This window comes from Barbatula barbatula (genome assembly GCF_947034865.1).
Source record: "Barbatula barbatula genome assembly, chromosome: 17".
Classification (NCBI taxonomy): domain Eukaryota; kingdom Metazoa; phylum Chordata; class Actinopteri; order Cypriniformes; family Nemacheilidae; genus Barbatula; species Barbatula barbatula.
Genome location: NC_136780.1, coordinates 4,059,771 through 4,084,667, shown reverse-complemented (window position 1 = coordinate 4,084,667; position 24,897 = coordinate 4,059,771). Strand labels below are relative to the sequence as shown.

The 24,897-nt window shown below is 40.0% G+C and overlaps 1 protein-coding gene across 1 annotated transcript in view; it reads left to right on the top strand.

The window, feature by feature from the left end:
- The first annotated feature begins 9,724 nt into the window (after positions 1-9,724).
- plxna1a (plexin A1a) overlaps positions 9,725-24,897 on the top strand; it is a 168,870-nt gene continuing 153,697 nt past the window's right edge. The window contains exon 1 of the mRNA XM_079478542.1: positions 9,725-9,892. The gene's annotated coding sequence lies outside the window, so the exon portion shown is untranslated. The remainder of the gene's footprint in view (positions 9,893-24,897) is intronic.

Below are 24,897 nucleotides of genomic sequence, written 5' to 3'. Positions count from 1 at the left end.
CAATTGTGAAAATGGCGTTCGTGATTGCACAGTTCGGAACTGCGAGCCGTTTCCGAGCGCAGCCGTGAAATCAAAGCTTAAATGAATAGCTTCTCTTTGCTCATTCATTCAGATTCCTATAGTATACTTTGTGTCTTTTTCTTGTCGAGACGAGCCGCCGTTTGTATCAGTCATGTGCAGACGCTGGCAGGATTTGGTTTAATTGCTGTGATGTGGACTTGATAGGAGCAGTTCTCTCTTTCCGACTCATTTTCTCTCCAGCAATTGCGTTTCAATTAATAGCACCCAGCGAGGCATTGCTTGCGGATGTGAAATGAATATGATTGCCCTGTCAGTCACCAGCCAGGAAGCCTCCAACATTTGTCAATGTTCCAGTCTCGACCGAACTAGACTTTTTGCTCTTGAGATCTTTAAATCTGTGCCACATGTCATTCATTCAATCATGATTCATTTATGTCCCCAGATATTGCGTCCTGTGGCTCAGAGAAGTCAGTGTTCAGGCATTAAGAACCTCATGTTTCTTGTGATGGCATGCAGTTTTAAAACCTGCCTTCAGTAAGCAATCCAACACTATTATTTCGTATTTTAATTCAAATCCTTTTTGTCCTTCTAGTAAGTGGGGAAGAAAGCTCTGTTTCAGCTCTTCAGGAAGAGAAATCTCAAAAAAATTCTCTGTTATCTCACAAACATATCTTAATCTGGAGATATGTTCCTATTCATTTTATAGCTATATTAAATATACACTACTGGTCAAAAGTTTAGTATCACATTTACATTCAAAAATAATTGTAAACCATTCAAAATTATGAAAAACACAAATGTAACTGCGATAATTATGTTGTGACTACAGGAAACCAAAATAAATGAACTATATGTTTCTTTTAAGCATCTTTAAAGTAGTTACCCTTCGAATAGAATATGTAAAACTGTACTCTTGACATGTTATCATCCAGCTTTTCAAGGTCTCAACCTGGGAAGCTTTGTAAACAGTATTGAATTTTTTTTCTATTTTATTTACTCTTTTTAGCCATTGATTATTTGGTCCAGTAAGTTAAAAAACAAGTTTTAAATAAAAATGAAGTTTTCTAATAAAATTAATTAATATGTCTACAAAAGTCATTTCAAACATTGAAACATACATCTTCAGATTAAACTATTTTTAAGATCATGTTTAACCTTTGACCGGTACAGTTTGATTTCTCTCTAAAGATTTTAAACGTAACATTTGACACCAAGTTCACAGAAACATAACTGAGAACTCAATTACTTCAAGTAAATTTAATTGACGTCTCAATTAAAACTTTTCTCTTGCCTTCGTCCTCATACACATAATTAAATTATGACACAATTATTACATAAATCTTTCTTTTATCGCACTATGCATAATACAAGATTGATTGACATCTATAATTAATGTTTTTTTTTTAAATCCCACTACTTCAGGTCTGCTTTGAATGGTTCTGGACATGAAGTCGAGTGAGGCTAACATGCAGATCGAATTGAAATGCTAACGGACACAAGCCACTGCTCACCCCTCGGGCACTATGGCTCTAAAACCCTAGAAAGACACCATCACATCCAAGTGATGCATCCCTTACACAACCTAACCTCTTTCAACACGTGACGTGCTGTTGAAGTTGAGCTACGCTCTCATCTACGCCGATTCTCTGTGGGTGTCCGCTCGCTTATTAGTCATTGTGAGCGAGGTGCACAAACCGCGCAGCCTTTGTCGATGTAACCTTGTCTCTTCTCCGTCCTTGTAAAATAACAAGAAAAAAGAAGAAAATTGAAGGTGTTGAGTGGGCGGAAGTCAGAGAGAGCGAAATGAAAGTGGGCGTGAGGTGCGCGTGCCGTGACCCGATATAATACAAGATAAGAGGAAGTAGTTAATGACCAGAAAAAATGAAAGCACACGTTATTTGGGATGGGGAAGGGGTTATGGGGAAGAGGCAGAGTGTCAGGGAAAAAGGAGAGAGCTGGAGACAACATGTGAGAGAGGAACTGGGGAAGATGAATTACGGGAACGTGTACGGTGTGGCACGCCTCGTTTGGGAGCTGATGTGTCGGGAAGCGGAAGATGGGTGTTAATAAGGGGCCTTATGTGGCTTTCTGCAAACTGAAATGCTTCACAGGCCATGGAGAACTAGAGAGAGCAGTGATGATGCCTGATCTTTGCTGAGTCATACGGATGGTACAGACACAACACACATCGTGCAATAAATACACACTTAAGTGTAATTTAAAGCTCTTTCCTATTCAGTCATGTGTGTTAGTCATGCATACTTAAAAATAACTATTTTTATTCAATATCGAGTTAATTTATGTTCTTATTTGCTTCACTCTGAAATATGTCACACTATGGTGGTAAAATGGATCGTGAATCTTTGTTCTGTTACTAGTCGTTCTTGTTTGTTCATCTATATGTGGATGAACAGTGACACACAATAACAGATTTAATTTCCTCTCTCACTACAGAAATGCACGCTGATCTTTTTACTTTAGGATCTCGAGCTGTTGTTGCACTGCTCAAAAACAACCTCAAGCTATGCAGCACCGAGTCCAGAGACCTGACTTCACACACATGCTGCGAATCGAGCTGCGCTCACTTTGTGAACGCTCTGGGCTCCTAGCAATGAATTTACCAAGACTTCTTAATGTAAAATCAATTTGCGTGATGCAATTTCTTAAATCAGATATGCACAGAAAGCCCAGCCTTGTTAAGAGTTGACACACTCTTATTCTCACACTGTTTTTCTCTGTTGAAATGGACCCAAGGGGTTAGATCAGCCGAAAATTACAATTCTGTTGTATTCAGTCTCTATGCATTCCAAAACCTTATGACTTTCCTTCTGACGTGGAACACAAAAGAAAACATATCGACGCTGCCTTGTTTTCATTTAATGAATCGCTTGTGTGTTTCATGAAAGAAATTAATGCGGGCTTTTGAGTGACGCAAGTATGATGAACAAATTTCAAAATAAATTACTAGAATACAGCTAAACAAATAAAATACTTCTATTTTCTCATTATATTGTATTATTAAACACTACATTATTAAATTATTTATTGGGATTGCAATATATTTAATCTAATATCCTGAAATGCATTCATGTTGAAGATGAACCTCTGTTTACTTTTTCCTCCTGTATTATTCTTATCATCAAATACATGATGAACTGTCAATTTTTTTCCCCTCATACCATACTGTCTCTTACCCCCCCCCCGATTTTGACAGGCCATAATCCCCATATTTCATCCCAGCATATAATTTCTGCTACATTTGGTTGATCTAATGCCTTGCTGGGGGGTCTCTTGTGAGGGTTAAGAGGAGTGGGACCTCTCTGACCGTTCACATGAAGCTACGAGTCCCATTATGCCATCACTTTGCATTTAGATAACCATCAGTGCACCAAGTAGATCGTGCGAACGTGCAAATCCATGTCAGTTTTCTGAGCTGTAGGGGGCTGAGGGAAGAGAGGGGGTTGCTACACCTGACTGAAGCCTTCCATTAAATCAGCATCTTGATCTACTCCCCAGTTTATCTCTAAGATGCATGCACATATGATGCTGGGATACAGTCGGTATAGGCCAATCAGCTCAGGCGGATATTGCCGCCATGCATGTAAAAACCAAAAATATTCATTTCATCTTAAGAAATTTGAATGCTTTGCATGTTCAGTATATGTACAGTAACCTTTAAAGTGATACTTCACCCAAAAATCATATATTCACCATCTTTAAATTTTAAACCTGTATGGCTTTCTTTCTTATGCAGAACACAAAATAAGACATTTTGAATAATGTTGGTAGCCGAACAATAGCGGTACCCATTGTGTTTTGTGTTCTGCAGAAGTCGTACAGGTTTGAAATGACAAGAGGGTGAGTAAATTCATTTTTAAGTGAACTATCACTTTAAGAAGAGTAAACAAATGTCTATGCTCAGATTCGTTTTCACTACACTATTTCAGACGCATTTTAGTTTGTTTCATTTGAGTATTTACTATTTTTTTAACACTGAATGATTTTGTTCATATTTAAATTTCGGATTTCCATTTTGTTGTCTTGGTAGATGACAACCGTTTGTAATATCAAGAGTCAGCAAGGAACCATCACAACCGTGTCCTTCACTTGAGTACTTCACAATGTAAGGAACGGGAAATCCAATTCCTGTACTGTTGTCTAAACAACGAAATGAAGCAGATTACATTTATTAACACTATTTTAATGTGCAGCTCAACTGGAGGCTCATCAGTTCTCACCGACTATCACAGGCTCCATGTCAAATTTCTCTTTCACCCTTCCAAACACATGGCAATAATTCTTGTTAGATATGGTTCCAGAAATAACAAAATACCATTGCAAGGACAAAGAAAGTCATGGGATGTGACAGGCAACGGGACACACACACTCTCTTTTCCTCTTAGCCTTTCTTACTGTTCCTGTCTCCTCCTCTCTCTCTTTCGAGCTTTCAGGGATGTGTGCTCCCCGAGGGCTCTGCTAGACCTCTTTTCTCCTCACTCATTTACACCAGCACTGATGCATGCTGGAATTGATAACATGGACACCTCCTCTTATCTTGTTTTACAGTAGTCTTTTCAGTAGGAGTCCTTTGTCACCGACTGGCTGAGAGCAAAGGGATGTCACAGGTATAGGATGCACTGGCAGGAAGTTGAGAGTTCTGGCAGCTTGCTAGAAAAAGAGTTCATACAATATATGAAGTTCAGTTCTCCTTTTTTAAAGAAACATCTAACCTTAAGATATATGAAACGCAGCATTTTCCCCACTTAGTCAATCAATAATGGTAATCTAATTTCACATTCTACCATTTCATATTGCCAAATGCATTTTTAGGATGTTCTTATACAGAATGTTTGACAGCCGCCGGCATGACGGATTTGATAGATGATGTGTGTGCGTCTTAAACCATTATTATTCTTCATGCGTCCAGCGCTCTTTCTCTCTATATTATAGCATAACAATGTATCTGTCACAACTCAATAATTCATTTCTGTTCGTCAGAAACCAGTACAAGGCTGTTGCCGAGGGGACCGGTGTGGGAAGTGCTGCCGTGGCGACAGATAGAAACCATGCATTTTTGCGATAGATGGCTGAAGGAAACATGAAGCGTTGGCCATTCTTGCTCACCGGCTTCTGGAGACAGTAGGAACGCTCCGGTGATGAATCGCAAATAAATGATCAGGGTCTGGCACATAAAAGAGCAGGGGGGAGAAACGAGGAGGGAGAAACAAAGAGAGAAAGACTCCTTTTAAACCCACCGTGTCAGACTTTGGTCTTTAACTTTGGTCGAGACTAATGATCGGTCTGATATGAGAAAGTAATTGGTGTCTAGGGATGTTCGACTACAATACCTAACATAATCGGCAGCCAGACGAGCGGATGTAGGGTGCAATGTTAAGTTGGGAAGACCATGCACGTAACACATACCGTGAAAGGCAATTAAAACTAAGGATGTGACATTCGGATGATGCACTGTCCAATTCCAAGTGCAGGAATGGGCAAGCAATTACGATAGCCAGAAGCCTATGTGGTCTTATTCTCTGATTGAAAACAATTATGAAATTGCTTGTGTTTTTATACCAAAAGATGAGAAGCTACAAAGTATTATCTGAGATTGTCTACTGTATTAGCACATGAGTGCTGAGATTACAAGGGCTGCATCGTGTGTACAGTTCCTGCATGATCATATTGCAAAGAAAGGTAATTTGGTGTATTTGCTGACCATCAAAATTTGATACTTTACATCATCACATATTATTGTAACATCATCACTATGTCTTCTAGTTGCATATCATGCTGTATTCCTAGAGTCAGTATCAATATTATTGACTTTTACGTGAAGAGCAAAAAATGTGGAAAAATTTGTTTGCAGTTCATAAACTAAGAATTGTCTTAATAGATATCGAGATTGAGTATATTAGTGTATATACACATATTAGTGTGTACGTACGTACACACATACCAAGATACTTATAGATAATAAGATACTACTATATGCATATAGGCTGCTACAAAAGTATTTTCTTCTGAATTTACTAGGCCTATTTGTAGTTATGTGTTTGAGTGAATGAAAATATAATATAATAATAATATATACTACATTTATTTGCAGAACATGTAAAATGGGACAAATTGGTCTAACTAACAAATAAGATGCAATGTTTGCAGATATTGAATATTGCAAGAAAACAAGTTCTTATTCAATTTACTAATCTTTAACATGTATTTAAGATCAATTAAATATTGATTGAATAAGTACAATTCTAATTACAACTTTCATGTGTCCTGTATTCTCTCAGTCTCTTACATTGCTGTTGGGTTTGTATTTGTTGAAATTCAACAGACACTGGACTGAAATTGCTATGGAAATATTTTGATTTAAGGCAAAACTGGAATGATCTCTTCATTTTTGTCGGTGCCTGTATATTATACTATACAGTATATACATTTACATTTACATTTATTCATTTTGCAGACGCTTTTATCCAAAGCGACTTACAAGTAGTTTTTTTATACAGTGGCACATTACTGCAGAGCAATCAGGGGTAAGGTGCCTTGCTCAAGGGCACTTCAGTCATGACCTGCTGGCACTGAGATTAGAACCAGCAACCTTCTGATCACAAGCCCAACGCTCTAACCATTAGGCCACAGCTGACCATATATACTGTATGTTGTGTTTTGTCTGTGTTTTGCATATGTATATATTCGTTAAACGATGCCTAAATGATCAGTTTTTCTAACAGAAAAATCATATCAATCAAAAAATGTGAAACTCTGTCTATCACATTAGCAATCCAATGTGCACTAGAGAAAACACAGCCACATATATAGACAACACACACACACACACATGTAGTCCAACGCCTAATTACCCAGTCAGGGAAGAACAAAATGAAGTTTATTTCTGGATGCAGACAGCATCCCACGCTCCTTTACTCGCTACTCTTTACTGTCCACACTTCGATCATTTAGTGAGTTAGACAGACATAATTCACACAGAACTGCAGCGTGTGCACAGAATCAAACCGTGTCTGTGATCCTCCACATGATCAAAAAAATGCATTACAGAACAGAAGAGAAAAACTGCACTCGGTTTCTTACGGTTCCTCCTCCTTGCCTAACCCAACCCACCCGCACCAGCCACACATCACAGGGGTGCAGAAGCAGTGCTCTTTTTTCTTTCTGATTCGTGTCAGAGAAAAAGAAAGTGTTTGTCCCTAATTAGCTTCCCTTGCTTCCGCTTCCACACAAGATTTTAATTATGATTGGGTGTTGCGGTGGATGCAGAAGAGATGCACAGCTGACATCAAGGCGCTGCTGGCCGGGAGTGATATGCCGTGAGCCCTGCGAGCAGAGAGGAATCTTCGCTTCTTGGACGAATAGTGTCCTTGTGAGAAAATTTTCGGCCTAAAATGTGGGACATGATGCTGGAGGCAGGCGGCAACATACAGCTGGGGGTTTGTTAAGGCAACGTTCATGACAGCGGGCACTCATGTTTTCATGCTATGTTTCTCCTGAAGGTTTTGAATATTTGCAATGGTTAATGGAGGCAATATTACAGACCACATACTGGACATGCAAGTGGTAAGTGGAAGTGGATTCTTGTATTCATTTGTAAAAGGTACAGATGGTGGTTTGAAGCCTAAAGAGCGACATGGAGGAGAAAATGACTTGCAGTCTTCACCAAAGGAGTTGAAGGGAAAAGTATTCTAATCAATCCGAGTTAGACAACCGATGACCATACAACCATCCCTAGGGAGGAGTGGCACACCTATATTCAGAGCACTTTGTTTTTAAGATGGAAGACTCTGAACGACCTGAGTCGTCCCTGTACACCTGGCTTTGGAAGCACCTGACACCTGACCAGCACCTGTTGGAACTCTCTGGTCTGATATCGCAAATAAAACTTCATATCGCTTGTTGAACGCGGTGACTCTAAAAAAAGCTGCTGTCAGTCGGGGTCCTTCATTTTCAATCATTTTCTCAGTGTGCTCGTGAATGAGTTGATGATTTCTGGAGAGTTTTGAGTGGCACGGCTTGATATCCATTTTGCGTTCATATTGCTCTCACAAACCAGACATTTACTATCAGAAAAAGTCTGTTGCATACTATAGCATATTCTGGCCAATGACGCTGTCTGACTTGTATGTAAAATTATACTTTTGTGATGTAGACTAGTTAAAAGTTAAGTCAATGCTCGACTGATGTGCAAAAATATGCTACATTATTCAAACTATACTACAGCAGGATGTATGGAAGGCTCTACAGATGACTGTGGAGAAATAAAGAAAATGTATGAAGATTTTGTGGATCTTAAAGTAATACGGATGCACATTACTATTTAAAGTCCAAATAAAAAGAAAGATACAGTTACTAGGGTACCTCGTTCATCTTAAAATATTTGTCCAGACCTGAAACTATAAAAGGGTGACACGTATATGTATTCTATAACAAATGAAAGATATGAAACACTATTTTAAAGTCTACCATGTGCTTAAGAAATCAAATTTTTTTTTCCTTCGATTGTTTATGCACAAAAAATACTGTGTTTGCGTCAGACTTTCATGAATCACTGCTGAACAATGCTAAAAGCTTGCGAAAATGCTTGCTGCTGCTTAATATTGTCAAAACACATTATTTTCCTGCTTTAAAAAAATCACACTTTTTTGGTGATAAACCATCTTGCAAGGACAAAATTAACCACTGGTGTTCTTGTTGAAAACAACCAAAAGCTAAAGCCCAGTAAAGCCAGCAGCCAAGCTGATGCAATGTACCAAAAAAAGCTTCATAGCAGTAAAGAACTGTACAACAACTAAACGAAGCAGTGTTTTAAAGGTTAGGGTAAAATGTCGGCTCAAGTTTATTTTTGTCTGCATTTTGACTCTTCTGACAACCTTGTTCGTGCATCCAGACTTTGTTTGATCTGGAATCTATGGTGTTTATCAGAAAAGCTTTAATTTTGCAGAATGTGTGCAAAACGAATACGAAGTGTTAGGCTCAGGGGGTGGTCAAAACATTCTGACATGAGAGTGTGTTCTCCGCTTATACAAGAACCAGACCTCTGTGTGATGTCATAAAAGTAAACATGGGACTGATCCAACATCAATCATCATGTTATAAAACAAACTTTTTATTACACTGTGAAATTCACGTATTTCAACTAAAAAACTTACATTCAGCTTATTCTATATATTATTACGTAATCGAGACAAAACATTTCAACCCTCTATATTAAATCTCAAATTTAAATGACATTAAACTGACTTAGAAATAATAAAGTTGAAATGCCAGATATAATTCTTATATAATTCTATAATTAAAGTTACAGTAATGAAGAAACATGATAACTGTTCATAATTTTGTATACATTGTTTCATTGAATGATATGCCAAGTTTGAATATTTTTACATGTATCTATCGCTGTAAAAACAGTGTGCATCCTTGTCACACAAACAGGGTAAATTAACACTTTTGTTCTAAATACGAAACAGTTCATATATTTTCTATATGAAAGCAAAAACAGACTTAAATCTCGAGATAAATGTGCCTAGATGCATCGACAGGTGGTGCACCGTTATTCAAGACCACAGACTAACTGTAGTCATCGCATAAACCTACTGGCTGAAGCGCGCTCAATGTCGCCGCCTAGGTGTGGCGCGAGAATTATGTATCAGGCGGCGCGTTCCCGGTGACTCAAAACGAGGCTGGCTGGCGTTCCGGGAGCGCGGACCGCATTCCTCTTCATTCATGCCGTGCTAGGACTTCACACTCGGAAAGTGCGAGCGGAGATTTACACATCGCTGCCGAGAAAATGCACGCAAGTTTGAGATTTTACGCATGGCAAGGATAATAAACCAAGGCATCAAACGCACAAGTAAGTAACACCGGATGTTTACGCACAAGTGCGACTTTTGGATGCAGTTTGGTTTAGGAATTAAATGCATTTTTAGATCAGTTCGCCGTGTCTGCAACTACACTGCAGTTCTGTCGATCTAGGTCTACCGCTGGTTGCTTTTGCCTTCCTCTTGCGAATGCATCCGTGATTGCGACGGAAGAAATAAGGAGTTGTAGGTTTTATGTATGCGGTTTGGACACCTTGCTGTCTTTTAACTGACGCATTAAACACAAGCTGATATCTGCATTGTGCAGCATTATAGGAGGAGGCTCCCAGACTAACTTGGATTAGACTCGCCGTGGTTTAATTGCTGCACTAAAACAAGCATCAAGCGCGTTTGTGTTGTGAGGCGTTTTATCAGATTGTGTGAAGCTTTTTGAATTTCAGGAGATCGGAATGTAGACGATACATTTACCGGTGAGCTCAGTTTACCTGCGCTGCATATCACACTTTGGGCAAAACGGTCCTCCGGTATTAATCGCGTTTAGGGAGGGGTGTTGGATATTTTTAAACCTCATGCAGGGTCCATCAAACACCCCTCAACTGTTTAGTTATTTAGCTATTGCGTTTTGCAGTCTCGTTGAAACTGTGTGGGTTGGCTGTCTGTAAAATCTCGCCAAGATTTGTTCAGTTGGGAATTCGGGAAAATTGGATGTGGGTAAGAACTGGTGGGGTACATGGAAAAAGACAGCTTGCGAAATCTAACATTAGACCAGTTTCTGTAAGAAACACTAGTGCTATAAACCTATAAACAGGCAATTAAAATTTCGCACATGTATCATCCGCATCGCCTTAACACATAAAGCTCGAGCAGATCTGGATGAGTTCGGTCTATGCTTTTTTACATCTTTTTTGTAGCATGGGTACACATCTTTAATGCATTTATTGGAGAGACAGACAGCTGTGAGTGTAAGGTGTCTCAGTCTAAGGTCCGTGTGTTTGTATGTTTATTATGAGTATTTGCATGATATGTTCGTGTTTTGGTCTAATGAATACATATATTGAGGTAACGTGCTTTGTCATAAATATTGGTTTTAAGAGCAAAATAAAAAATATATCGCCCGGCTCCCATAAAGGCTTGGCCACTTGGGGTTTTCATGTGAATATGTTTCTGTTGTGTCTCAACAAATACGTTTCTTTTAAAGTAAACGTTCTGTTATTTGGAAAGCTTAGATCATACTATTTATGTCATGAATTGAAATTCGGTCGTTTGACTTCCACGCAACCACTTTTTCGTCAGCATCCAAGCACTCGTAACTAGGCTGAAAGATGTTCCTGTGGGGAATGGAGCGGACTACTGCGAGTGCGCGCAATTTGTCCAAAATGTTCATATGCATGTGTGGAAAAAGGCAAACCTCGTTTCCACGTTCCCGTGAGGTTTTCATGTACTGCTGTATGTTAAATATGTGCATTTTTGTCACATTCTTCAAGTTTGATAGTAAGAGCTCCGTTGTAAATGCTTTGATTGTGAGAAGAAGCATAGTTTTAGTAGCCTATGGATTTCCCGCGCTCTCCCCATCTGCACGAGACTCCCGCTCCGCCTTTCTCCACAGGGTCCAAGTCTTTTATTATTGCATACAGTAGACCGAATAACTAGATTCACCGGCTCATTAGAATGATATAAAGCGAATACCAATACGCGTGTTATTCTTTTGGGTCACTTATAGAACTAGCTCTATTTATCAGAGAGAAATGGAAATATTTGTCTAAGTTAACCGGGGGAACGTAAGGCGCAGTTAGCGTTTCGGTATATGCGGTGCTACGCCTAATAACTTTGCCACCGGTATTTAATGGAGTTTGTGTGATGAAGTGATGTTCGAGCATCCATCTCACAACGTCATGGGCGTCAACATCCACCTTTCTGTCGAGCGCTTCGCCTCACCGCGACGCTGGGAAACAAAGTGCGCAATGACAGAATAATATCGCCGCGAATCGTTATTTTTCGTTCTCTCGGTCCTTTCTCGTGATTGAGGGATATTTGATATCCACGATGACATCCTTACCTCAGAGCTTGTCGGTGCCAACCTCCTCTTGAGACCCTGTCAGTGGGGCGAGTGATTTGGGCAGTGGGTGTGTTTTAAAGCACCAGTACCCGCGCGCCGCCTTTGCCTTATTTCTCGCGCGTTACGTCACATTTACACCATCACGATAGCGTGGTCCACGTTACATTTTCCTGTCTGCAAACCGTTTCTCACATTTTGTCTTTTTAGTTTCCCCAGCTATCACAGTGATAGCTATTTGATTGAGTTTATCATTAAACACAAGCTATTTAATTTACTCTTTCAATTCATTATCAGCCCCGTCTGTACTTCAAATCTAAGGGGACGTCGCACTAACACAATAAAGGCAGTCGGGCCTGAAGGGTTTTGAAGCTGTCTGTATCAGATCACAGGAAGAGATAATAAAATTGTTTCTTCTTTCACTTTCCTGCGTGCTTGTGCGTTTGTATACGCGTGTGATAAAGGCAGACAGATGTTAATGCCTTCGAGAATGTGTGCGCATGGTACTTTGTGGCATGAACAGTAATGGAGATTATGCTACCACGTCTATTTTATCTGTCTTGTTTGTTGTGTTTACAGGTATTAGCACTACGCGCGAAGACTGCTGTTGCATCTAATTCATTAACATTTTCTTTCCTGATTTATTGAGTGTATAAAAATAGCTTTGGCTTGCTTGAGACAAGTTTAGCGATGGAAGCAGGGTCAGGCCAAGTTGTGTTTGTTATGGCCCTTGTCCAGAGGAGATGCGGCTCTTTGCTATCCCTCGCCAGACTGGTGGTCTCTGCCGGGAGCCTCAGCGGTGGGATCAGAGCGGTTCAGATGGTTGTGATTTCAAGACGGCAATGACAAGCTCTTTATTCTGTTTTGTTCAGCCAATGATAAAAGAAAAGATCATGCAGCACATTTGGGAAAACACAATTTTATTCCCACCTTTCTGGTGTAACCTACTTGTGCAAAGTGATTTACTGTATGTATTACTGAGGGAAAATGAGTTAATCACTGTTTTTAACACGTGGGGTTAAGAATGTGAACAAGCGTGTAACCCTACACATTTCATTTTGGCTTGTAACTGATTTATGGTATAGACATGAGTGATTTTTCAGATTGTAGGGCTTGTTGAGGAGAGATGTGATAACGCTTTTCTTAGCAGACTTTTTTTTGCCTGGGGACAAGCACAAAATCCCAGAGATTTAAAGAGGGAGATGAGCCACCTCTAGAATTTCATAGAAACTTGGGGGTGGGCTTTTTTGACTTTTTAGTAGGCAACAACCCAGAAATTCTAGCAACTGCATAGCAACAACATAAAACCACCAATCCGAGCAGTTTAGCAACCACAAAGGCGATGCGTTTTGTTTTAAAAAAACATTTAAAGGTACAAGTCTTGTTTTGCTACCCGCGCATGTGCCATCTGTAAGATTATTCGCTTTCTCGTGGATGCCGTTGAACCTTGACCATGACTAACACCAATCTCATTCCAGAAAAGCAGAGTCAGCACTCTATAATTCACCCACTGGACGACATTACGTAGTGCTTATATTAGGAAGAGATAACAACGTGTTTGTCTAAGTGAGAGTGTATGTGTGTATACGTGTATGGGTGTATATAGTCGTTCCCCTCTTGGTAAAGAATTAACCTGCTGTGTCTTAATCCAATTCCCAAGACTTAATCCAACTACGCATGAAATACCAGGAGAGACCTTTGACCTCATTGTCACGTCACATACCGATGTGAATGAGATTGTCAAGGGCCCCCAAATGAGCTTTTGCTAAGTTCTTGGATCTCGGCTGGGCCCCTTGACCCCACAGACCTGCATATTGAACACTGCGTACAGAGCTGGGCGGTATGACGGAACATGCTGTTACCGCGCAATAAAATGTCAACCGTAAGAGATTTTCTATTCCGTGTATTCTGTAGTCCATGGAATGCAAATAAATTTAGTGTTAAAATGAAAAACATGTGCCTTAATCCACCCATAACAAATTATCATATTACTTTTAGTATGTTGTTTCGTGATCCGCTCAAATCAGGCGCTTTCTCTCACCCGCAGCCGCAGGGGTGCAGTGATCCCATGAACACCATTTTGTAACACCAGTCATATTCTCTACTCTCATTGTTTGTACATAAATTCGTACTTCATTATATATGTTGTCTTTCTTCCTACTCTATACATAATATAGCCAGAAGACAAATATAAATAATTATGGTGACCATTTAAATCAACAAAAAATAAATAAATTAAACCAATCCAAGAAAAATGAGGCATAAAATATAGAATTATAATGGGAGATTTTTTACCGTGAAATATATCGTTAACGCGAAATAATTAACTCATTCCGTGAAATAGATTTTTGGTCATTCCGCCCACCCCTACCTGCGTATATTAAACATTACATCAGTTAGTATTATTACACGCTATTAGAATTAAGTTACACATCTGGGACTGTTAATGTATGTCGATAGCAGTCAGCAGTGTGGATTTCTCTTCTGGGGTGGGGGGGTTAGGGGGAACTTTTCGCCTCACCTCTTCTTTCTGTTTCCTTAGCAGCACATCTATCCCTCACCCTTATCAGGTCGTGGATCCGATCAATGCTATCTGCCATCTGCCTGCAGACTACAGCTTTACCACCTCCCTCTGTGGAGTTTTCTATGGCCCCTACAACTGATCCTGGATAGCATTGTCAAGCCACTCGCAATGTATTATCTTAAGCGTAGGGTAGGTTTCACTGATGCCAAACCAGCTGTTAAGGGTATTATTAACTGGTGCCTTAGTGTTTTTCCCCTTTTCGTTTTCCTGTGTTGTTGTATAGAAGGCTGTAGGGCTCTTGTGATGGAAGTTGCAGGCCGGCAACATTTCAGAGCCAAATTTCTGCTGCTGTATTCAGAGGCGTCCTTTACAGTGGTCTGTTTTGAATCATATGTTTATTTACCACTTTCTGCTGAAATTGACATTGGAAGCTTAGCTGTAAGGTACATAAATGCGGTTTTTGCGTGTGTGTGTGTACAGTATACCAAACGTATGTGTGTCCTGTTTTTTGTAGATATGCATGTAAGGTCTGTTTATGAAAGTTGCCCAGTTTACCCTTTCATGATTGTCTTCGCAGATACAAAAATGGTTTGCAATAGAAAGCGTACCCGTTGTCACATGATTCCCCTCTATGGTATAAGCAGTGTGAACTCAATAATAGACTATTTACTGTCTGGTTCATTTCATTTGGCTGATGTCTCTCCTTGGATACTGCAGCTGAAGCACTTCCTCGGGCAGTTGTGGTTTGTGTACTGAAAGCCGGTTAAATAATGCAAGATCTCTAGACTGGCCGTGTAAGTAAGACTAAAAGTGATGGAACCCATGGGGACAATGTTCGCCACGGAGGACCACAGGCAATGCAGATGCTTCAAAAGACTTTGAAGAGGTCACCGGTCGCCAGGCATATGGTTAATTTTTTTAAGCGTAAGACCCAAGGAGACAATATAAAAAGATGCCGCATGGCCTACACTAGAGCGTTCTGTGAAGTCGTTTCAGCAGATCGATAGAAGGATAAAGCTATCTGTTAGATTGATAGATGTTATATTAATGTCTAATGTATGAGTTTAAAGATGAGTGTGTTGAATTCTGCTTTTCAGTAGCCTCTTAATTAATATCTCATTAAAAGACCAAGCATATTGATTTCTCTTGGTAATGTTTGTCCTTTAATGCAGCCTGAGCGGATTTAGATCGCTCATAGCTGACCTCATGATCTCTTGTGGTTCATTTTGGCTTTATAGAGCAAGAACCTTCCATTTTTGGCCTCTGGTGCTCGCTAGCATATCTTTGCTACAATAGTCTGGTTTTAAGATAAACCGGGTTTCATCGTGAGGTGTTTTTAATTCAGGGAGAGAAACCCAATCCACAGGATCCTTTCGTGCGGGATTATCCGTTGCCCCAGCTACAGAGGGCTGTGAAAGGGTTAATTGAAATCCCAAAGCGAGGTGACACGTCCCCCTAATCCTGAGGTGCCCCTTGACCTCTAGCCTCACGGGGGGCCTTTGAAGAGGGCCCCCTCGCCCCTCCTGTATTTTGGTGTGCATGGCGGGCTTCATCATAGCTGAGCAAACATCTCCTTTCGTAATGATGCTTCCTGACAGAGGAGCAGTTTGGGAAGACAAAAATAATTAATCATGTTTATAGCCGCCTAATTATGTTTTTCCAGCATTCTAAGAGCGAGTAGTCGAACGGATGGACTGAACTTTTTTTTATGAATGCAGCACTGCCAACAATACTGCACAAACAAATAAAAAGCTTTAAAAACTCCACAGGGAGGCAGAAAAAAATAGGATTAGGTTTGAATAGAAAATAAATGCTTTCTATTACTCAGGTGTGTAAGAAAGGAAACATCATAATTCGCCTCTGGATTGTTGTTTGTTGCTGTCACTGTGATTGGTTGCTGGTAGCCATTCCTACTTGACTGCAGCATCCAACTGCATCAGCCGGCAGATCACGTCTGCATTCCCATTGGTGGTTGCCATATTGTGTCACAGCTTGTTTGCATAAAGTTGAAAGTTGTAAAAGCGTTTTCCAAGTTTTATAAAATGAATAGTAGATTTGTAAATTTTTTATGTGATTTGATGTAGTCATGGAGCGTGATTTCGATGCATCTTTATTTTTGGATTATTTTTACAAATTATTTTTATGACATTTTTCGAATTTACATATTTTGTTTACTTTTTTCTGTTTTTGGGGCGGGGATACAAAAAAACTTCCCCTCTAATTTTTATTAAAATTTTTTAGTTTATGTATGTATTTATATTTCTACGTATTTACTTATCAAGACTATTTCTGTTTTTGGGGGGTTATTTTCTTGTAGGGTTGTCTTATGTATTTTTATGGGTTTATTGAGCAGTACCTTTTTACTGTAAATCTCAAAATGTTTTATTAAAAAACATATTTTTAAGCACTTCTCTCTATGTCTTTCCCTTTGTCTCTCTCTCTCTCTCTCTCTCTCTCTCTCTCTCTCTCTCTCTCTCTCTCTCTCTCTCTCTCTCTCTCTCTCTCTCTCTCTCTCTCTCTGAGCTTGTTAAAGGCGCTCACAGTATTGAACATGGGCAGATCTCGCTAGCTCTGTTGAACATCAGGAGACTGATTCCTTTAACATTGCTGTCTGCAGTCGTTCTTCTCCTTGGAAAATCTCCTCGTCTCTCTCTCTCTTTCTCTCATCCACACACACTCTCTTCGAGTGGCCCGTTCTGGAAATGATTACTCTGCCAGACCAATGAGCAGGCTCCCCTTTGATGGGTCATAAACAGAGGTCAGAGGGCAAATTCCTCTCCCCAGATGGTATTAGCTTGACATGCTTCACTGCGGAGCCCGGAGGTGTCGGGGGACGGGTAGCGCGCGTCCTCATGCCTTAGTGGGTAGAGCGTGCATGTGTGTGCTAGATGTTACTGTAAATCTCTGAGATTTTGCTGCAAGTGATAATCTCTTATGGTGCCTATAGAAGGTGTGTGTGTCTGTTTGAATGTGTGAGAAAGAAGGCGTGTGTGTGTGTGTGTAAGTGTCATTCTAAGTGATGGCATGAGTAGATGTTCAGCCACAGGGGTGTTGGGGTGGCCTTTACACCCCTCCTGACAACCCGCATTTAACGTGTGTTTAGATCTGCTGGCGTTTCACTATTTTGATGCAGGTTTTTTCGCCACCTCTTGTTGTCTCCCAAAGGAGTTTTTTAATGGACACAACCTCTGACAGTCTGCTGCCTGTAAATTCAGACTTCATCTGGAAAACAAACTCATGAGAGTAGTTCATTCTGAGAAACACTTGTCAGTAGACTGATTAGGCACCTTAAAGCACTCAAGTGTGCCATCAAGTAAGACCAGAAAATCAAAACATGTATACGTGATGAATACAGAACATAAGGCTCAGTAGTAATCTGTTCTCTCAATATGACATTTCCTTTTTGTGTATGTGAAGTTATATACAATATGTGTTTAGTTCCATTACTCTGAGCTGTGGCATAGTGGTTTGCTGATGCGCATTGAGCTCTGATGCTTGAGTCGGAGGTGCAGGTTTAAATCTGGCCTGCATGTCTCTATTAAAGAGTGACACATTTTTTAATGGTAAAGAAATCCCATTACACATTTTCTGATGAATTTTGAAGAGGTGCTTGCGTATGCAAAGTCACCTGCACAATGATAGTGTGTTCACGTTTTTGTTCCCAAGTCTGTGAGGCTTTGGTCTCTAGATACAGCTTAGGGCCTTCAATCTATGGGAAATTTGAATAAAATATATATTTAATATGAATTGAACATCAAGTTAATATTCATGTAATAATCATTAACATTGAATAAAACAAATATTGAATATATTTAAAAGTCTGAGGGAGACATTTAACACCCGAATGTAATTGACGCTAGAAGAAGGTGGAGCCCAAATGACCAGGCCCCCTTTTCTGTAGCCTAGTAAAGTTTCAAGTAAAGACACTTGGTTTTTAATATTCAGAAACACAAGCACATCTTTCCTAACATCAGCAGCTGCCAGGGGCTGAAAATCTCTCGTGGATGAGGGCTGTTGTGAGGTTCAGCAGATGCTGCTCGATATAAATGCTCAACAGAACGTTCCAGATGATCATGAGAAGAATGAGTTGTGCTAAGTGTTGGAGAGCTGCCCAGTGCAATATAGATATGTCTCTTCGTTCTCTTTATAAATGTGCCGCTATCCCGGCACTGTCATTTATTTGTAGGCCTATAGAGGAGTGTGTGTGTGTGTGTGTGTGTGTGTGTGTGATTTGTAGCTTATGTGCGTGATGAGCTCATCCTGCAAAATTAATCTGCAAAATAACATCTAGAAAAAATTTATTGTTTTAGTGATTGTCTATGGGATGGAAGCATTTAGGCATTATCACATTGCTCGCTTTTTGCATTTGATTCACATGCTGCTAAGAAGGCCAATGTGACGTTTACAGTCTAAGCACTTGATTTGATGATGTATAAAGCAATTTATAAAAAAAATACAGTTGGTTCAATATGGCATGCAGTTGCCCCACTGAAAAAAATAAGATTTGTGAAGCCGATTAGTTAAGACAAATCACGATTACAACATCAAAGGAAATAATTGTCAAAATCTCACAACCCTAGATCGAACTTGGAGAGAGTGTCTTAATGGTGTCCTTTATTTCTCGTCCTTGGCAGATGCGTTTTGTGTGTGATGGCACAAATGCTCCTGCAGTCATCGCCCAGGTCGCATTTGTGGCTGCGACCGGGTCACTGTATAATTGAGAGTGTGATCCTCTTGAGTTTGGTATTTACAGCAGCCGATGATATTGTCCCTTTCACACATGCTCGTGCTCGGCTAAGATAAGACTTGTCTGTTTCAGCTTCTCGCAACATCGTTTTTTCCAGCTCAGTTCTCATGCTCCTGTGACCCTGTGAGTGATGTTGGTGTAGTGGCATAAGAATCGTCTGCAGAGCCACTGAACTCAGCTGTGCCGCTGATGGGTTGTGTGGGAGTTTTAACTCGACTTTTAGTTAAATAAATATTCTGATTATTTCAAATAACTGCATATATCCCTACTTAGGAGATTTTGTAGGTCAACTATTATTTGATAAGTCGTGTCGGCATCGACTACTCGATGATGTCATAAATAAATCAAAGTTTTGCTACTCGATTTGATTGTTGTGGGTGGGCAGTAAGACGCTCGTGTGTGCGGGCTGCGGGAGAATGGTGGGACTCCTGCAAAATTGCCTCTAAATATATAGTATCTAAATATAAATAATTTGTTGTTCATCTATTGCAAAAGAGCAACTACAACTAAACTAATATAAAACTATGGTAAAGCGCGAGGTCGGTGGTAGCAGTGGGGATATGCAGTCATACAGCAGCAGCAGGTAGATCTCTACAGCAGCCTATGGTTACTTCAGGTCCGAAGCGTGTGTACAGTCCAAGCTTCCCTGACTTTTTCAATAATTCAACTGAAAGGGTCATGTGCACTAATTGATGAATCAACAGGAAAATGTGTCGAGCTTGTTTGTGACTTTAGAATAACGTCAATATATTTATTCGTCTAATGCACCGGACGCTTTATCATAGCGGACTTACAATCGCAGCACCTCAGTGACACAGCAGCCAATATGAGAAACCTTTTTATGTATTCTGTTTGTTTCATGTTTTATTAAATGGGGAATAAGTACAAAAATCTGGTCCTAGGAACAATCAGGCGTCGTCTTAAAGGGTCAGTGTCAAAAAAATCACATGACCCGCGACTAGTCGACATCAAGCTTTAGGTGTCAAGCCCGAGCATTAATGTTGACTACTTCGTGCAACCCCTACTTCTCATTACTGTAAGCAAAATTAGTTTACACTATTCAAACTTTTCGCTTTTGTTTTGCATGTGTTTTAAGGAATAATTTGACACATTCAATCGACATGTCTAGTTTATACTTAAGGGCCGCTTATCAGTAACAGCCACGTTGTGTGTTTAACCGTGCGTTAATGACACTACGCTACTGTTTGCTCATTTGACTCGCTGCAGGTTTGTTTGCCGATCTCACGTGCGCTTGTCAACGTGTGTTTGGACTCCGTGTTTGCTGATAATCCATCCTTAGTTCTTAAAGTTGTATAGTCCAGTGTTATTCTTTCCTGTTTGCTGTTATGTTAAGATGAGTCAGGTCTACTGGCTGGAGGGAGCTCGGAGTGCAAACAGGAACAACGGGTCCTAGTGCAGCTATATAGGCCACCAGACCGGGGTCGTATCCAAACTCCCCTCAGGGAAATATGTTCAAGCTCTCTAATAAACACATGGATGTAAACTTCGGTTAACAAAGTAAATGCCTTGTGGGCTTTTCAGGCAACATTTTTCAGAAGTTGTTTTTGTCTGAAAATGAGCTGTGTACCGCTTCCACAATCCAATTTGTACATTAAACCTTTATTTTATAGGAATTAAAACTTATCACAATAAGTATTTGACTATGGTTATGAGTGAATCATGGTATCATATTCTCAGTAAGCGAAGGGGAATGAGCCTTAGCTGATATTTTGCTGAAGATTGTTTACAGTTCTTCTGTTAAGTGTCCTTAACTCTTCTTACCCAAACAATTTCATTTAATAATTTAGCAGATGTTTTTCTCCGACGTGATTTACAAATGAGGAATTCTACAATGAGAGAAATGTACAAAATGATCATGATGCCCCTGTGGTCGCGTTGTGAGTACAGCATGGGGAAATATGTTTCTGTGTGTTTATTTTATAGCTCTTTTTTGCAAGGTCTTCATCTCCAGACACAGATCTCTGAACAGAATCGCTACGATGGCTTTAAGTAATGACAGAAGTGAATTGTAGAAATGTTGTTTGTGGAACCAAAGATGGTTCTTCTATGGCATAGCTGTGAGTTTTTTTTATGAACCTTTATTTTTAAAAGCGCAGCTGTCATGATAAATTGAAATGTGCATTAGATAAAAAATCGAACACTTTTGCTCCTTTGATAATGCCAATAATCTGAAAATGTCTGATTTGAAGCTTGTTTGATATACCACTCGATCACTGGACTTTGTGTTTATCATCCAAAACCTTGAACTTTCAAGCCCCACGCCTGTTTGCAATTACAGCTCATGCTAACCCAGCAGCAAAGATCTCGCGAAGAGAGCACTTTAAAAACCACGCACTTTGCATCTCAGCTTTTTTTTGCTTTTATACAGTTCAGATACGTTGGTAGGTCGCTGTAGCTGGATTTCCCTGCGGTAATTGTGGAGCATAGCTGAAATACCTGCGTCTCTACACCGCGCCGGCGTTAATCAGTACCACATCTACACACGCTTCCATTTTTCCAGCGGATCAATCTCTGATCCTCCACCCGCAGGGTCCTGACACGTTCTTACACCAACCTCAACCCTTGGCCGGGATGAGCAGGCTTCCCGTCTGCCGCCAAGCCATCGGTCACTGTCATGGCAACACATTCCTGAATTGAAAGAGCTGGCGAGCGGTGAGCAAAGGCTCTAGTGGCGTTCGCTGCAGTGGGGTAGCGAGTAATATTAATGGCTAAAGGAGCAGTCAGACAGCTGGCTTTCAGAGGCTATGCATCATATTTGTCACCCTGTCTGATCAATTTTTTTGTGGGGATTCAGACACATTTGGGACAAGGTGCCCTAATTGCTGACTTAGGATCAGGTTTCTGGTTCCACAGGCTTTTAGTTATAGGCTTTATAAACCACAGATTATCTAAAGTGGAACACGCATAATAATCTCTTGAAGGTGTTGCAAGGTTCAATCAAAACTTAAATGTTGTGAATTATTTAACAAAACAATACATTTAATTAAAATTGGTAATGTTTTAAAATCAAAGAGTTTATTAAGTTAAAGAGTTTATTTGCAAAAACACAAAAATCATGTTCTTTATTGTTATGTTTTATTATGTTAGTTGGTTGGAATGCACATTAAAAAAATATATATATTAGTTATCTGTTTTGACAAACTCTTATTTAGACCCCAATATATAGTGTTTAATAATCAACAGTGTCATTAAAGCCAAACCTCTGAATTAGATTAGTTAAAATCCTTGCATTAAAACCGCTTTTTAAATCCGTGGGTGATTGGGGGTAAATAGTGTTGATTTATATCTCTCCTTTGCTCTTTTCGTCGCTCTCTTCTTCCGTGTGCATATTTCATCAGCGGCCTGCACGTTTAATGAGGAATTTCATTTCTATTAAAGATGCAAATGTAGCCTTTAAAGGAGATTGAGATGCAGAGCCGAAGCTAGCATTCAGACGGCTTTATCTCACCGCGCTGTTCATTAGCCGGGTGTAATTGTGTTAGCACAAACGCGTTCCTCAGGAACACACATATCTGACTAGAAAGGTCACGCAGATGACACGGCGCACACACATGCCGAACCGCATTCCGTTTTCTCTCATGGATGACTTCATCGCTTGAAAAGTCGTTTACAATAAAAGCGCAGGAAAGGTGTTTGTTTGTGCGCCGGTGTGGGAGGGAAGTAATGAAGGAACTTTGAGAAAGTGTAAAGCTCAGCACATAAACCCATGTATCCGTACACGTGCTTGCAGTGCGCATGGGGAAACGGGCCAAAGAATGGCCATTGCCCAATGATGCGATCCTGATGGAATGCAAGCTCGGCGAGGCCCGCCATACATGAAACACCATGAGCTCCGAAGCTACTGTTATGGGATTTAAAGTCTTTATTCCCTTTTAACCTGTAGTTTAAAGCACTGCTGCAATCGACCAAGCTTATCCAGAGTATCAGCTCGGTGTATTTGGCGGATAATCGCAGCTTTTTATTGTGAAATTTAGGAAAAACGCTTCGTTTGCTTGCGTGTTTATCATCATAAAGTCTATTGCACAACTCGTAAGAGCCGGCCGGTGAAAGAGGGTGATGGACGTATATCTGCGAGCTGTAGAAAGAAATAACTGAACGCTTCCCAGGAGAGAGAGAGAGCTTTTTATTGATGGCTGAACTTTGAGTCAGCAATGTTTGTGGGCTTTTATTGGCTCCGTGGGAGCTGTAGCCCAGACACAAAGGTGTGTGGTAATGGACGTGGATCTATTAACACGAGCAGGGATGAAACGGGAGAGGTCGGTGCCGTCTGTGTTTTTTGTTTATGGGTGTTGATGTTGGAAAGTCAGATTGTGGATTCTGTTTCTCAATTTTGTATGACTTTTATGTCTGGTAACTGCTTATTTGTGTATGTGGTTCAAATTGGATGACTACCGCACAGTCCTGCTGACCATATGGTTTGTCACATTAATATTAGCATCATTGCAGTATGTGTTAATCTGCCATGACTAACTGCTTTTTAGTATGAGTTCACCTATGGTCACGGTTGTATCATTGGGGGCGGGGTTAACGTCTGTGCAACCGTTCAGACAGCTGCGGTCGCATCGGCACGAGAAAAAAGTCAATGATTAGTCTCTCTAGCTTTTTTTCTTGCAGTGTCCTGTGTTCTCCATAGCTATACATTTATCCCCACTGTGACCTTATGAGCCTCAATTTTTTCTCTTGTTCATTTAAGATTTGTCTGCATTGCAGTGGTCTTTACTCTGGCTGTAATGCTTACAACAATCCAACAGTTTTTGGAACAGAACGTAGAGATAAGCAAACCACCATCTTGATTACTTCATGTGCTCACTTCACGTGTTCCCCCTCTTGTCATTTGTGTTTTGTGGAAGAAAGTCATACAGGTTGAAATGACAAGAGGGTGAGTATGATGACAGATTTTTCATTTTTGGGTGAACTGTCCCTTTAAGTGTCTTCAAAAAAGCGTCCTCAGAACATGCTCACAGGAAGTCACCAAACCTTTATTTTGTATGCAAGATGTAATGCTTTACATAGTACTGTAACACTATTATTATTATTGCTCATACCTGAGCAATTCATATTTGAATTGAGGGTCGGTGAAAATCCCCAACCATAGGTTTTTAACTTTGGCATGCACCTCAAATAGTGTGTATGTATTATTTTTTTCCCCCAGTAAAAAAGATAAGCATGTTTTTTTATTTGGGTCAGGAAACTATTTCCTAGAACACTCTTGCAACCACTTAACAATGTTGAGCATGAGTAAGCATTACTTGTGTTCTCTTTACAAAATGGAAAAATGTAGTTGGATAACTATTTTGCTTTAAAGGGATGATTCACAGACAAAAGAAAATCATTATTAGCATTACGTTGTTCAAAACTAGTATATTACACTTTCTTCTGTGGAACACAAAATAAGATATTTTGATAAATGAATGGCGGCCAATGCTGTTTACTTACCAATCTTCTTGAAAATATCATCTTTTGTGTTCTGCAGAAGAAAGAAATACATGTTTTGAATGGCGTGAGGGTGACGATTTTTGCTTTTGCTAATTTGTTTAGCAAGAAAGCCCTGGTTCTTACTGGTACCATCTAATGCTAATCTAATACAGCACGACTAGTCCTGCCCTGTTTAAATGACCACACGAACTTGCACTCCGCCTCCATTCATGGCTTTTAACTCCACAGCACACTCTCTCGGGCTGAGGGTGGGTAT